The sequence below is a fragment of the Eurytemora carolleeae genome, unplaced genomic scaffold, assembly GCF_000591075.1.
Source record: "Eurytemora carolleeae unplaced genomic scaffold, Eaff_2.0 scaffold2788, whole genome shotgun sequence".
In the NCBI taxonomy this organism is placed as follows: domain Eukaryota; kingdom Metazoa; phylum Arthropoda; class Copepoda; order Calanoida; family Temoridae; genus Eurytemora; species Eurytemora carolleeae.
In genome coordinates, this window is record NW_019398674.1 from 1 (window position 1) to 5,651 (window position 5,651).

The following is a 5,651-nucleotide window of genomic DNA, read 5'->3' on the forward strand; positions in this document are numbered from 1 at the left end:
TCCATACATACCTCCCCATATACTCACCCTATCCTATCCTCTCCATCCCTCCCCTCTTTATTCCATACCTCCCCATATACTCACCCTATCCTCTCCATCCCTCCCCTCTTTATTCCATACATATCTCCCCATATACTCACCCTATCCTATCCTCTCCATCCCTCCCCTCTTTATTCCATACCTCCCCATATACTCATCCTATCCTCTCCATCCCTCCCCACTTTATTCCATACATACCTCCCCATATACTCACCCTATCCTATCCTCTCCATCCCTCCCCTCTTTATTCCATACCTCCCCATATACTCACCCTATCCCTCCTCTCTTTATTCCATACATACCTCCCCTCCTCTTTATATATTTCATCCCTCCCCACATTTAAGGCTTTGAATTGACCAATAAAAAGCGTATTAATTTCCCTACAAATGCTGATGCATGAGTCAACCCAGCTTTAATCCTCAACTCGTATACGTAAGATCAATTTATTAATCATAAAATGTTTAAAGAGTAGTTTGCTCCTTTGACCAAGCTGTAAATAAAGATGATCAAAAACACTTTCAAAAAACCAAGGCAGTATTTGAAAAAAAAAACCAAATGTCATCAATTTTCTTTTATATCAAACTATATCACCATTCACCACAATATAAACTTTAAAGGGAATGTATACGTAGTTTGGCATGTCTCACGCACAAAAGTATTCTTTAGATCAGTCGGATCTTGTTCGAATAAGATATTTACCTTGCTCAAAATTAAGTAAAACAAGGGTGAATACTAGTTTACGTAGTACGTACAGTGGGAACTCAATGTGAACACCATTTTTTTGTTTAACACGCAGCTTAAAAAATTTGATGATAAAGTTATGTTCATGTTTATGCGTGTCTACTCAGCGTTTTTGTTTTAGTTTATCAATAATACTTGGACTTAGTCAACCTCTGAAGAGACATAAAGATGAAATTACTTTTTATTATTTTATTTTGTATTGCTAGAACTACAGGAGAATGTTGCCAAAATAGGGTAATAATAATATCAATAATAATGATGATAATAATGATAATAATAATAATAATCTATATATAAATTTAGCTTGTCTGTCTGTTTGTTTGTATCCAATAAACGTCCATACGGCTGAACCGATCAGGTCTAAATTTAGTGTGGGACCTTACGTGGCCCCAGGGAAGATTTATGAATGATCAAAATTTCAAATATTTGTCTCCATCAAAATTCGATCTTCATTAAACTTTTGAAAATTTTTTAAAATCTACGAATTTTTTTTGTTAAAATCCGCGAACTTTCTTTGTTTTGTTTTACACAAAGAGAACAAGTTCACAATTAAAATAGAAGATTGGCGAGAAGCGCCCTAAAAGGCTAGTAATAATAATAATAATGATACCTGATGTAGAGAAAGACCTTCGATATTTCAAACTATTTATTTGGTAGATAAAATATACTCAAAGTTGGAAATATCAAAGGTATATATGCACCAAAGGCTTCAAATATATTGAAAGTGCAGTTAGTGGCGAGTATCAGTTCTTTTAATGTATAGAAAGCGTCTGATGGTGATATTTACATCTACTATTCTACTCTTCATCCTTCTACTCTACCATCAGATTGTTTTAATGTATAGAAAGCGTCTGNTAGAAAGCGTCTGATGGTGATATTTACATCTACTATTCTACGCTTAATCCTTCTACTCTACCATCAGATTGTTTTAATGGATGCCTGTATACTAAAGCAGGGGATAAGACAGGTAGAAAATCTATAATTTTTTCAGCAATTTATTTTTAAATTAAAATTTTTTTTAACAAAATTCAAAAAGAGCAGTGAATTTTTTTCTCCTATTAGTTATCTTTTTATCTGATCATACATGTGTTTTCTGTTCTTCTCTTTCAGATCTACGAAAAAAACGAAGTATTTCGCATTTTGTGCAAATCTTAATAAGTCCACAATCCCAATGTTTTAACAAAATTTGACAACATTTTTTTGTAGAAATGTTGTTTTGTTTTAGGAGAATTATTCTGTTTTGGAAACGGGCCACTGACTTCAGAATGTACTGACGAAGTAAGTTTTATTTTTACTTTTAAGAACTCCTTGCCTCTTTTTCTGTTTTTTTTTGCTGATTTTCTTTTATGTACATTTTAACCCTATCCCAGTTAGGGGGGGGGGGGCGAGATTCAAACCCCTTGTCCCTTATCTGGTATTTTTCTTAAAAAACGCTTAAACTTTTACACTTCTTCAACTTTATAATTAAGAACTTTGGGGGAAAAAACTGTCACGCGAAGGGTAGGGCAGAGTACGCTAAAATTCTGGCATTTTAGGTGGAAAGGTGTTTTAAATTTTTTTTTTAAATAGTCCATAAGTTTTTTACTTTTTTAGCTAAAGATCATCTAAGGTCATAAAGAACATATGCCTATATAGATTATTTGTCCTATATTTGTTATTGTAAAAAGTTTTACACTTTTTCGATGAATTTTTAAACGATTTTTTTAAAACCTTCTCAGACCCTAAACTTTTAAAGTTAGGTGTTTGAAATTTTCGACAAATTTTGAATTTTCGATTAAAATTTCCTAATCTTTATACTTGATTATGAGTTTATTTTTTGATACAAAGCTTGAATTTTCAAATCTTTGAATATTAAACATATTTAAAGTTTAAAGATGCAATCAAATAAATTGGCGTTTCTCATACTTGGGCCTTCAAATTATACCCAGAATTTAAAGAAAAATTGCATCAATTTTTTAAGACAGGGTCGAGTTTAAAGTATTGCCATATGCCTCACTTACTTATTACAGTAAACTAAGCTGGTAGGTTAAATAGGCCCAGGATAGGCCGGGCACTGTAAAAAGTCTGGCTGCGCCATCAAAGTTCAAACCGGTCCGACATAGGATAGGGTGGGGCATCACTTGCCGCGCGTCACTATAAGGCCAGTCTGGTTCGAATTCAAATTTACCCTAGTCCACCGTGTCATGTATATTTTTTGTAGTCCTAGACATGTACATTTCATGACCATTAGCGTTCGTTTAAAAGAAGTATGATTGGCAAAATGTTTATAGATTTTTGCGCAATAGTTTGCAACCTTTGAATCACAGTGCGTTGAATCAAAACTATAGATAAAGGATATACGAGGTCCCAAAGTTCTACCAGTAATTCTGCTTAAATTGGAATTTTCTTTTTTGTTTAGATTGGAGTGGTAGAAGTGCCCCCTGAGCCGGCGAGTAGGGTGGAATGGGTGGCAGGGGACCCCTATGCCCCGAATTGGTACATCAAAATATAGGGAAGGTAAAAGAACATGATTTACCGACAGGGGCGTAAATAAGGGTTTTGTAGGGAGGGGGGGTAAATTTTTTTAATGTGGCGAATTTTTTTAACCCCCCTTAGAATTTTTTTACCCCCCTAGAAAAATATCATGATGTAAATCAAATTATTGGTTTTAGTTGGGTTTAATTTGAATTTTCCACTCATTTCTGGCATTTACAAACTCCATCAAATAAAGGCTTCATTTCCTACCTTTAAGCTTTCACCTTGTTTTATATCCTTCATTATAGTCATTCATTTTACACTAACTACAAAGATCTGTAAAAAACTGAATTTATTTCAAGTAACATAAAAAATAGTTTTACTCTAAGAAGAAAAAGATATAACTTTTTTAAATCTTTAGAAAAGCTACTCTGCAAAACTTTGAAAAAATATTGTCTTAATTTTCAAACCACAGATTGGATATCCCTCTAAACACATAATGACAAATCACAAGTGTCAAAAGCAATTGTTTATATTCTAATTTCTAATTTCTAAAATTTTCTTGTCGTCAATGTACTAAGTAAATATGCTCATTTCACTATATTTTTATAGAGAAATGTCTTACTTTTTAAAATCTAATTCTTAATAATCTTGATCTTTTAACATTTTACTCCCCCCCCCCCCGCCGGGAGAGCTTTATACTTAATTTGACATATAGTCCAAGTACGCTACTCTGCATTAAAGAACTCGATTTTTGGGTAAAATTTATGTATGTTACTTTGATAAAGTTGATTGAGTAACATTATCTGCGCGAAGCGCAAAATTTTTTTCAACATTTTTCCTAATTATTAATGGTAATCATGGACATGGAGAATGGAGATCAAGTTACTAAACGGGGATATTTGTGTCCCCAAGATTCTAGGGGGGGGGGTAAGTAACCCCAATAACCCCCCTTATTAATTAATTAATTAATTAAAAAATCTTTTCTTCCAATTAACTAAATAAACCCCCTTTAAGTGGATATTAAAATAGAAAAAATATTTTGAAGAAAAAAAATCAAATGTCGGAGATGTAAATAATTACAAAGAGGGGGTAACACGAAACATCTGAAATATCGTCTTTGATCTTTGAAATTAATTTTTCAGCCTTATTTTAAAAGTAAAATATTCGTGTAACAAACACAAAATAACCTGGTATTTCCAAAATGTGGTCTGCATTTATTGTGCTTTTTAAAATAACCGCCGAACTGATGGTATTCAGAATTTCGTCCAAATATTTCTTTTATTAAAATTATTAAAATTAAATTAATTTTTAATTATTAATTATATTAAATATTAATTTTTCATTAAATTAAAATATAAACTAAAACACTAAGATGGCAAAACATATTTCGGAATTACCCAAATAGTGAAACTGAAATGTTGTAATTATTGTTTCAATAATTAATTATACATGCTAAAGTAGGCTGACACATAAATGCCGCGAAAAGTCTATAACATTGAAGACGATCTTGAACTTTTTCTCAAATTTCATTTTTTTGGGACACTCTGTGCATGTACAGTGACCGAATTTAATGATCTACCAAGAATGTCTGTCCAATTTTGAAACACCAATTCAAAAGATTTAGAAAGGATTTGAATTAGTGATTCAAATTTGAATTGGTGGTGGGGAGTTCAGCGACCCTGAAAAATCCTTAAATTCGGCCCCAGAACATATTATTTTCTAGGATTACATGGAGAGGAGACTTTGTGTTAATTTGAAAATGTGGAACAGAAGATTTTACAAAACAAATTAAATCGGAAAAATTTCAACTTTTTCATTGTAATCAAAAGACAATAAAAATAAAATTTTCAGAAACATTCATGATTTTTACTTTTTTGGTCAATTTTTAGATTTTAGAACTTTCATTCAACACATTTTAAAATAGAAGATAAACTATTTTTCTAAAGAGAACCAAGGTGTTTATACATTTACTAGGATTTCTATTTCAATTGTGAACATTTTCTCATTGTAAAACAAAAACAAAAAAGTTCGTGAAAAAAAAGTGTTCAGAATTTATAAATTCGTGGTTTTTTTAAATTCAATGAAAACAAATTTTTTCAGAAAAGCAGAAGACATTTTAGAATTATTGTCGGAGGAGTTCTCTTGCAAAATTAGATTTATAAACGAAGGAATGCCGCAAATTATTTTAAAGTTCAAAGACGATCTAGAAATTATCACTCAACTGTCAAGTTTCGTTGGATTCAGATGCAGAATAAATATTTTATAAAGTATTTCTGAATAAATCTCGAAACCATAGGCGTTATTAGGGGGTTTATGGGGGGTAATTACCCCCCCCCCTCCCTCCCTAGAATCTTGGAGTTGAAAATATTCCCTTCTAAAAACTTGATCTCCATTTTCAAGGTCCATGATTACCA

General features: G+C 32.0%; 1 long non-coding RNA gene across 1 annotated transcript; it reads left to right on the forward strand.

The window, feature by feature from the left end:
• Window positions 1-896: 896 nt before the first annotated feature.
• On the forward strand, window positions 897-5,086 carry LOC111717582 (uncharacterized). Its single transcript, XR_002768825.1, has 5 exons — window positions 897-1,014; window positions 1,639-1,747; window positions 2,006-2,058; window positions 3,179-3,276; window positions 4,961-5,086. It is a non-coding gene; the product is annotated as an uncharacterized LOC111717582 (long non-coding RNA).
• Window positions 5,087-5,651: the final 565 nt, after the last annotated feature.